The following is an 11,370-nucleotide window of genomic DNA, read 5'->3' as shown; positions in this document are numbered from 1 at the left end:
GTCTGTGTCGCCAATTCCCCTTTTCCTCCAAACCAGAGTACGCATGGGTCAGAGTTTGCTTAGGGCTGCGCACGTTCTCCCGTCAAGTTAGTTTTTTATAGATCACAACCTTGGCGTGGAAAGTCACGTACGCCACTTTCAGCCCCGTTTTGTGCGTACGCAACGGTTATAAATGAGACCCCAGGTGTTCACTGATATGCCACAAATAAATTACGTCCGCCATGAATAGATTTTTCGACTTTCGGCAACGTAATATCGTTCCGTTCATTGATCATAGTGCTCTTCCTCCATTACTAGCCCTCACACACACACACACACACACACAGAGAGAACCGCGCATGTGTAGCCGGAACGGGTCTGCAGGGTCCCGACTACGCTATTCGTGTGTAGTAGGCTACTCTGCGTTCATTCAATGACCGGGGGACACGGGGCTGGTTCTCACATTCAACTTTATTCCTGCATGACGGTGACATGAGACACACAATGTGAGTGCAATGGTCATCTCCTCTCCACATAACTCCTAACACACACACACAAAACAAAATACATTGAGCATGTAGGCTACAACATGGAGGACCGACCCACACACACACTCACCCACGCACACATATACAGGGAAAAGTCGCAGCAAAACAAACTCTCCTTCTATCGCTCAAAATGGTTCTTACAACACGCCACTACACAAAGACCTCCATAAACACATCTCGAAACATTTGTACACCAATATTCTTCCGTTAATTTTGCATTTAAACTCAAGAAATATGATTTGTTGATCCCAGAGCAAAACAACATACCTCTCCCAGTGAGGGACAGCGCAGACTGGGGAGAAAGGAAGCTACGCACCGTCATGTCCTCAAACTTTCAAAATAAAAGCTCAGATTTGTAAAAATAAAAGAAATACAAAAATAAATCCACAAAAACTTGAATTATATTGCTGATAATCCATATTTAAAGTGAAAATAAACTAAAACACATCATGTGATGGATTTTGGTGAAATTAATAATAATAAAATAAAATAAAAAATACCAAAATATGTTGTTTCCTTTTTCTATCTGTTACACATGCATGACAGCAGGGCACGGTAAAAGCGAAACTTTTAACGAACGAAAAAACGAAAAAACGTTCGACGTTAAACTCGTGGAACGACCCCCCCCCCCGGTCCCCGGCGATAGATAGGTCTATCGGCGGTCTCCTGGGAGGGCGATTGGGACGATCTGAGAATGTCAAAATCGCCCAACACTACCTGTCACTCACCTGAGAGTCTCCAGAAAACATGATCATGAACATCTCTAGAATCCAGCAGATTCGGTCAATACATGATCAATACAAGTTTCTCTATCAAATCAACCAATCAGAAGCTAAAACACACTGAAGAGTCTGACTCACCTCCCTAAACTTCTCCTTCTTCTCTACAGGGCATGATGAGAGAGTGGGGGGTGTGTGTGTGTGTGTGTGTGTGTGTGTGTGTGTGTGTGTGTGCGTGCGTGCGTGCGTGCGTGTGTGTGTGTCCAGTCCACCATCGTCCCTGACAGATCATCATCAGTGAGTCTGGACTTAGAGCTCATCAAGATCGTCTCTGGTTCCTCTTCAGTGTCACAGCTGCAGCTCAGGAGGAACTTCCTGTTTGGGGGAATTTCACAATAAAACGACTTTGACTGTGAAGACGAGTTGGACTCAGACGGTTGACGTCTTGTGTTCTTCATGTTCTTCTCCAGAGGGAATACAAGGTTCTTCTCCATGTCTTCATGACAGTGGTGTCCATTGTTAAACTGAGCTTCACCATGTCACAGTTTTGAGACATAATAGACTCACTGTATTTGTGTCATATGTTCATGTTAAATTTCCATTGAACTATGGGAAAGAATCTGGTCCCTCTCTAACAGGCATTTACTCCTTAACAAGGTTAAGGAAACTTCCTTTAAAATCATGAATCACTGTTACCCTGTCAAATCTTTTATAGTTAGATTTAACAAGGACATTCCTGTATCTTGCACTTTTTGTAACCTACACTAAGAGGCCGTCTTCCATCTAGTCTGGTGATTACACTCAGTTTATGGCAAGGTATCTGTCGTTTTATATTGGACCACATTTATAATGCCTTTGTACTTTGCTTGAATGATAGGAGAGAGTTTGATCATGATTTTTTTTCTCTATTTTATCATATTCCTGCAAAGTTTTATATCTACAAATGTAAAGTATTAAAAGTAAAATCCTCTTTCTCTGTCTTTAAAAAAAGAGATCAATTCCTATATTAAATCACTAACTTTGCAACACTCTTGTAACACAAATGCTATAAAGATGATAAATGTGTTTTTCTATTATCTTAATATACAGTTTTTTTCCCCATGTTTTGCACCATTTTCATTTCATTTCTGTCCTGTAGGCATTATATATATTTATGTATAATTTGTTCTTTTCCTTGATATTGTTCTGTGATTTCCCTTTATTTCATTACAAATAAAGTTAATTAAAAAAAAATAAGTCCAGTGAACTCATCGTCATGTTGGAGAAACCAGTGTTAGATAATCTGAGACAACAATTCCTATTTTTTTTCACCTTTCACCCTCTTTTTTCTAAACAGCTTTATCCTTTTTTTTTTAAGTATTTTTTTGGCGTTTTTGCCTTTTTTATTTGACAGCACAGTGAGATAGACAGGAAAGGGGGAGGCAGAGAGAGGGGGAATGACATGCAGAAAAGGTCTGCCCGATGCGGGATTCAAACCGGGGACACCTGCGTTGAGGACTGTAGCCTCTACATGGGGCGGCCCGCCTTAACCACTGCGCCACACACCGCCCCTAAACAGCTTCATCCTTACTTTCAGTTAACTGGCGTTCAGCTTGCCTTACTGAAAATAAAAGCTTTTCCTTATTTATCAGGCTTTTTGGAAGAAGTCATAGTGAGATTGTTTCACTACCAGTATCATCTACCTGATTCTTATTATGAAATCCAAAATCAACTGTTGTGGTACAATAGTAATATTGTGACTAACAATTTGTGTGTTCTTTTCACTAAACCAATGTTTGAAAAGGGCATATTATTTGTAAATGAGCTATAAAATAGTAAAGGGGAAATGATGTTTTATGATGAATTTATAGATGTATATACAGTAACGTCTGTGTGACTCTTTGACATATAATCAGCTCCGGGCAGCGATTCCTAAGTTTTGGAAAAGGTTATTTTCCAAAACTGCTGTTAAACCACCAGGCCTCGTTCAGTCACTTAAATCACCTCCGTCCTCCTCCTGATGCTCCGTTTCATCTTAGACTTAGACTTTATTCGTCCCAGAAGGGAAATTTGTTTCCACTCGGCCGTACATTTACATGAAGAACATTATACAGAAAAAACACACAGAGCAGCAAAACAGAACATCACACCATTAGCACACAAAAGCAGACTTATCACGAACAGTGTATGGCACAAACGTTGACTGTGACGGACAAGAGAGAGGAGGAGAATGTCAACGGGTCTGTTGTTTACGGTGGCTATGACTGCAGGGATTTAACTGCGAGTCTTTCTGAGTTTAAGTGACCGATACCTACAACCTGGGGGTAGTGGCATGAGGTATTGACTGAGTTGGTGTGTATTGTCCTGTTCTATTGAGATTGCAAAGTGTCTTATGGGTCTATTGTTCAGTTCTGTGAGGTTGGGTGTGGGACGACCTGTGATTTAGGAGGCGAGGTGCGTGATGCGTGTTAATTAGGTCTGGTTGTTGGTGACTGAAATCCTGGTGTAGGAGCAGATGGAGCAGTAGAGGAGGACTGGCTCTTATCAAGTAGGTGGAGTGCTTTGTGTTTTCAGAGCACGGACGGGAACGAGTAGAACGAGTCAGTGCTGTCGCAGCAGAGCGTGCGCCATCTTGGTTGCTTCTCTTGATCTTCAGCATCTTTATCAGGTCCACAGGTGTGAACACACTGATCTGATTGGTCCGTTACACACCTGAGCTCAGGAGCAGGTCAGCAGGAATCTGAGTGGAAATATCTATACAAAGCTCAGGGGTCATCGTCTCCATCCTGTTAGTCCCACACCTGTCCTAATTTTCCCAGCATGCACCTGTTCGGTTCCCAGCATGCACCAGAGCCAATCAGGACGTCTCACACCGAGTTTAATGACCTTTAATATCGTCCCTCAGCTCAGTTTCATTGTTTCACTGTCCGTCACCGTGACGTCACTCAGCTGCTGTGATGTCACGTCCCCCCCGTGACCTCACACAGCGACTCCAGCAGCTGGAAGTAGTTGTACTTGATGTCGTAGTCCATGTCGTACCAGAAGTTCACTGCAGAGAGAAGACACAACACCTCACGTCACCACTCTGACTGCTGATGTGTTTGTCTCAGAGGAAGATGAGGGTTTACCTGCAGCTAGAGCGCTGGAATAAGAGAGTAACGACACTTCCATTGAGTCCCGTGGTTAAAGCCTCATGCGCCCCGAGTGGCAGGATATGGGTATTGCAAAAGTGCCCAGAAAACCCATTCACTCCAATGTATGTGTGTTGCCCACTTGCTGTAAATTGATGAAAACGGCCATGTTTTTGTTTTTAGGTGTCTTGGTCATATCAGTCTTCAGAATCAAAATCAGAAATCTAAAGGCAGGATGTTGTAATGATAGCCTACTACTATGTAAAGCCCTTTGAGACAAACTGTAAAAATGGGCTATACAAATAAAATTGCCTTGCCTTAATGCCAGGATCAGAATTACTTTATTGATCCCCAGAGGAATTTTTTTTGTTACAAACTCGTGAATAGTAAAGAAGAAGCAATAAAAAATGTGATATTCAAAGGAGTTGGAGAGGATCAAAGATAAATAAAAAATATTACTAAAATAAAAGAATAAGAACAGAATACAATTAGATAATAAAAAAGATAAAATATAATACTTATAATTCGCATATGTACTTTACATTTAGTAAACTCAGTACACATAGGGCAGATGACTCTTACAGTTCTAGCCCGTTTTTACCAACAGTTTGTCTCAAAGGGCTTTACATCCCATCACAACAACATCCTCTGTCCTTAGACCCTCACATCGACTGAGGAAAAACTCCATGGAAAACCCTTTTAACAGGGAAAACCAGGAGAAAGCTCAGGGTGAGACACAGAGGAGGGATCATCACCCAGGACGGACAGACGGGACAGAGATGTTGTTACAGACAAGAAAACAGTTTACAGGGAAGATTTCCTGTGTGATCAATTAGAGATGAATAATACATGATTACTTACAGCTGTGGGGTCACTGACCAGGGTTAAATTAAATATAGAAGTAACAGCAGCCCAGAGCAGCAGATTAATGATGATCATGTGTAGTTCAGATTGGTGACCAAGAAATGACACCAACCATCAGCTGCTGAAGGCAATACGTTAAATACTATGTACATACACAATATCAGATATTATCTATTGCATTAGGTAGTATATATGGACTTTATATGGATTATATGTATATGAAACATTAAATATTAAATGGAGTATACTAAATGCTTTGTATACAACATTAAATACTAAATACACAATATTAAATACCACACACTGTGTGAATCAGTGTGTAGCTATCAGAATCAAATATAATAGACTGAACTGTAACTTAGTGGAGTGTCCCTGTGCTGCTGCTGTCTCTTTAAATCTCTCAGCAGCTGTTCTACCACAGCTGGATCTCAGCTCACTGGGTTTCATCTGTTCATACGTGTGTAATACCAACAGATATCCAGCAGGTTTGTATTTATTTATTTAATTATTTATTATTTATGCATATTGATGGACACTGAGTACATGAGTACGGACTTAGCACTGTTGCTAGATTTCATCCCCAAACATAAAACGTGACATGACGTAAAAAGTCCAACAACAGAGGACCGATAGATAACAAATATTAAATAAGTAGATTTACATGATTGCAGGAGGATTGGACATGATTCGTTAAATTATAAAACATACAATTACACACACTCAGACTAAATATGATTACTTTATGGTTTTATGGTTACATGATTGCACACTGACTACACTACTGCACACGCACCGGCCATAGACAAACAGCTGCACACACAAGAAACAAGAAGGATCCAGACTGAGCATGATTACAGCTGCTCACAAGTTTGTTTGTCTAATATCCAGTCTCTAAGTTGTGCTTTAAAAGTCCTAATAGTCGGACACTCTCTAGTATTAATGGGTAGTTTGTTCCGTTCCAAGCATCCTTGGATTGATAACACGTTTTGAGAGAATGTTGTGTGTCTAAATTGAACCTCCACAGTCCCCTCTGGTGGTAGCTCTGGTCCCTTTTCTACTTTATCTCTCTGTCACGTTCAACTAGAGAAGGAAAAGGAGAAGGTGAAACTGTTCAGACGCCATTTCAGAGTGAACGGAGCAGAAGGAGAGAAACTAAAGCCTGAGACAAGTGAGTGTTAACACAAAATTATTATTATTATTATTATTATTATTAATGTTATTGTAGTTGTTGTTGAAGTGTCAGACAGAGTTTGTCTCTATGGACTGTGGAGCCAAACAGCTGCTCAGCCCAAAACCTCGGCTGAAGACAAAAGTTGACCGAGTCTTTGCTGCCATGACGCATCTGGTATTTAGAGTCAATAGAGTCTTTAAATCTTCCCTAAAAACTTACTTTTTCTCCCTGGCATTCAGTTGAGTTGACTCATTTACTTACTCATTTGTATTTTATTTGTTTATCTATAGTTTGCATTCTATTGCACTTTACTTATGTATTTTAAGGTGCTTTAATGATGGTATGTTCTTAGTGATCTGTACAGCACTTTGGTCAACTTCGGTTCTTTTGAAAGCGCTCTGTAAATAAAGTTTGAGTTGACTGTGGAGGGAAGAAGAGTCAGGTGTAGTCCGTACAGACGTCAGCACATTGTCTCAGTTTGACCTCGACACAACTTCTTCAGATTCAGAACAAACATCAACTTGAACTGAACGATGGCCTGAGAAGACTCCAGAGGTCAAAGGTCATTGTAGTTAACACAAGATTAAACTTGTTGTCTTGATTCTGTGTGTGTGTGTGTGTGTCAGGTTTCATCTGTCCATACAGGTGTAATACCAGGAGTTACCCAGCAGGTGAAGCCAGTGTACTGTGTAAAGAGACTTCCTCTCTGCAACTACGCGCTTAAAACTGAACAATGATTTCCTGTAAACACAGAAGGAGGAAGTAAAACATTCAGACGCCATTTCAGAATGAACGGAGCAGAAGGAGAGAAACTGAAGTCAGAGACAAGTGACTGTTAACACAACATTATCATTATTGTTGTTATTATTATTATTATTATTATTATTATTTGTTATCAATGTTGTTGTTGAAGCATCAGAGTCAGTTTGTCTCTGTGGACTGCTGAGAGAAGAAGAGTCAGGCGTAGTCCGTACAGACGTCAGCACATTGTCTCAGTTTGACCTCGACTGTAAACTTCTTCAGATTCAGAACAAACATCAACTTGAACTCAAGGACCTGAGAAAACTTCAGAGGTCAAAGGTCAAAGGTCGTGGTGACTGGATAAACATGGATTTAATGTGAAAGGAGGTCAACAACTAGACAGTGATAATAGTTTGTCCTCAGTGTATTTGTGTGTGACAGGTGATCAGACTGTGTGTGTTTCTGGTATCCCTCAGACCGACTGAAGTCCTGAAGATGAGTGTTAATGTGGAGGAAGAGGAGGACGGACCAGAGTCTCTAGGGTCCGTCTGTCTGTCTCTGAAGAGTGACCGATCCAGACGTGAACCTCCAGACTTCAGTCTTGGACCTGGACCTTCAGACTCACAGTAAGAAACCTGATACGAACCTGAACCTCCAAACTGTCTCTATCAGAGCTGAGTGTGTGTGTGTGTGTGTGTGCGCCCAGCCACTATTGTGGCCCTAAACAACCACATAGAGTGTTTATGCCAGCTGACACAGTGGGTTTGGTGAAAAATAAAAAGATAAATGTTTCAACAGCATGTGTTTTGAACTAGTTTTACGACAAAGCTAAAGATGAGAGTGCTTTTCATTCTGTCCAACAGTGTGTAGTTAGTTAGACAAACATCTGGTCATATGAATGAAGTGATGATGCTATGTAGTTTTGGTTCAAGTTCAAGTTCACTTTTATTTATATTGCACAGTTTAAAAATACCTGTAACAGTTATCCAAAGTGCTTTACAGAGCAGAGACAAAAACAAAAAGAATGCATGTACAAGAAACAAGAAAACATGCATATTATCGCACATACTAACACAAATGCATGTAGCACATGCACATATACGAACGTATACACATACGGATATGCATACGTGCACGGCTACAGTAATCATAAACAACAGTGCAAGATTATGTTAAAAATGCACATAGACATTTTTTTTTAAAGTATATTTTTTGGCGTTTTTGCCTTTATTTGATAGCATAGTGAGATAGACAGGAATGGGGGAGGCAGAGAGAGGGGGAATGACATGCAGGAAATGTCTGCCCGACGCGGGATTTGAACCAGGGACGCCTGCGTTGAGGACTGTAGCCTCTACATGGGGCGGCCACCTTAACCACTGCGCCACGCACCGCCCCTTGTGTTCAGTTTTTTGATAAAACCAGCTTAGTTTGGAAAATTGTGTTTTAGCGATTGGAACTGACATGTTTGTGTTTGCAAATCCCTGTGGATCCGAAGGCCAAGGAGGAAAGATGTGTTTTTAAAGCACACTTAAACCTCTCCATGGATCCTGCATGTCTAACATGTAGGTTTTCAATTTTGATCTAGGTACATCCAGCAACAACTCACTGGATGACCGTAGATCTCTGGCTGGATTATGGACTTAAGGAGCCAGACCAGTTAAAATCTTAAAAACATTTAGTAACACTTTAAAATCAATCCTAAAGCGGTTGGGAAGCCAGTGGAGGGAGGCCAGAACAGGCGTGATGTGTTTATGGTTTTTTGTGCCGGTCAAAAGGCGAGCAGCCGCGTTCAGTGCAGAACACCAACTAAGGAATAACAATAATCGAGCCTGCATGATATAAAGGCATGGATGACTCTTTCCAAGTCATTAAAAGATAAATAAGGCTTGACTTTTGATAAAATACGAATTTGGTGAAAAGGCCCTTTATCCACTGTGTTGATTTGTTTCCTAAAACCAAGGTTGCAATCAAAAGTTACACCAAGGCTCTTAATAGAGGGAGTAGTTTTAAGAGCAAGGAGATCCTGACCATCAAATGAGTGCAAACAGCCTTCTGGAAGGCCAAATACAGTAACCTAGGTTTTATTTTCATTAAGATTAAGTTGGCTCAGGCTCATCCAGCTCTTGACGTCAGCAAGACAAGCTAGAAAAGATTTCAGAGGATCCTTAGAGGACAGCTGAAGAGGGAGAAAGATCTGCACATCATCCGCATAACAATGGAAGGATATGTCGTGCTTTATACGAAAGATAGATCCCAGAGGCAGCATGTACAATGAAAATAACAGGGGGCCTAGAATTGAACCGTGTGGCACTCCACATGTGAGGGGGGAGGGGGGGCACAATAGAAGAGAAACTGCCCAACTGCACAGAAAAGCTCCTATCAGTCAAGTATGACCTAATCAGCATGAGGGCTGACCCTTTAATGCCCACATGTCGCTCCAAACTTGACAGCAGGGTCCTACAATATGATCAACAGTGTCAAATGCTGCAGTTAAACCCAGGGTCATTAGCATTGCTGCACATCCTGAGTCTAGTGCTTCATTTTGCAGGATGTATCAGGTATTTTGCAGTTTGGGTGTTATGTGTGGTTTTGTGAATTGTGTTCAGTATTTTGTTAAAACCAGCCTAGTTTGCAAAATTGTGTTTTAGCGATTGGATAAAACTGTAATGACTGACATGTTTGTGTTTGCAAACCACAGACTGAGAGCAGAGTCTCCAGGATCCATCTGTCTGTCTACGAGGAGTGACTGGTCCAAACCTGAACCTGAAAACTTCAGATCTGGACCTGGACCTGGACCCACCTGTTGGTCTATGAGGAGTGACTGGTCCAAACCTGAACCTGAAAACTTCAGCTCTGTACCTGGACCCACCTGTTGGTCTACAAGGAGTGACCGGTCCAAACATGAACCTGAAAACTTCAGATCTGGACCTGGATCCACCTGTTGGTCTACGAGGAGTGACCGGTCCAAACATGAACCTGAAAACTTCAGATCTGGACCTGGATCCACCTGTTGGTCTACGAGGAGTGACTGCTCCAAACCTGAACCTGAAAACTTCAGCTCTGTACCTGGACCCACCTGTTGGTCTACGAGGAGTGACCGGTCCAAACATGAACCTGAAAACTTCAGATCTGGACCTGGACCTGGACCCACCTGTTGGTCTACGAGGAGTGACCGGTCCAAACATGAACCTGAAAACTTCAGCTCTGTACCTGGACCTGGACCCACCTGTTGGTCTACGAGGAGTGACCGGTCCAAACATGAACCTGAAAACTTCAGCTCTGTACCTGGACCCACCTGTTGGTCTACGTGGAGTGACCGGTCCAAACATGAACCTGAAAACTTCAGCTCTGTACCTGGACCCACCTGTTGGTCTACGTGGAGTGACCGGTCCAAACATGAACCTGAAAACTTCAGCTCTGTACCTGGACCCACCTGTTGGTCTACGTGGAGTGACCGGTCCAAACATGAACCTGAAAACTTCAGACCTGGACCTGGAATTTCAGACTCACAGTAAGAGACCTGATAAAAACCTGAACCTCCTAACTGTCTCTAACAGAGCTGAGTGTGTGCGCCCACTGTGTGTGTTTTGTCCTCCTGTTGTCTTGTGTTCATGTGTCTCAATTACTTATGTGTCTAACCCTGGGCTGTAGGGGGACGACTGGTGTCCAGGTAGATCCAGAAGTTGATCCAGTATAATATATAGAAATAACCGAATCCAGTTGCTTTTGACTTGAATTTATTTGGGGATAATGATGACCTGGACAAATAGTCACTGGCTCAGCAGATCCAGATGTTGATTCAGTGGATCCAGATGTTGATCCAGTGGATGCAGATGTTGATCCTGTGGATCCAGATGTTGATCCAGTGGATCCAGATGTTGATCCTGTGGATCCAGATGTTGATCCAGTGGATCCAGATGTTGAGTCAGTGTCAGTGTGTGATCCTGTGTAGAGCTGATGTGAGACAGATGTTCAGCAGCTGGACACTGGACCCAGTTAATGACTGACTGACTCTCCACTGTTGTCTATGATGCTGCTGTGTTGCTTCCATCCTTCACTACAGTGTGTGGTGCTGGACGCTGACGTCACTGGAGACTTCCCACAATGCATCTGTGATCAGAGAACTGGTCAGTGATCAATGTGGTGTCAATAAAAACATGTTTGTGTTTGCAGACTGAGAGCAGAGTCTCCACGATCCATCTGTCTGTCCATGAAGAGTGACCGGTCCAAAGATCAAC

At 42.1% G+C, this 11,370-nt stretch overlaps 1 protein-coding gene across 1 annotated transcript in view; it reads left to right on the top strand.

The window, feature by feature from the left end:
- Positions 1-11,370, top strand: part of LOC146963156 (uncharacterized) — a 123,006-nt gene that overhangs the window by 38,428 nt on the left and 73,208 nt on the right. The window lies entirely within an intron of this gene.

The sequence above is a fragment of the Trachurus japonicus genome, chromosome 22 (genome assembly GCF_045865225.1).
Source record: "Trachurus japonicus isolate A0001 chromosome 22, Traja_1.0".
Lineage (NCBI taxonomy): Eukaryota > Metazoa > Chordata > Actinopteri > Carangiformes > Carangidae > Trachurus > Trachurus japonicus.
Note: the sequence above shows the minus strand (reverse complement) of the source record. Positions and strands in the feature narration are given on the sequence as shown.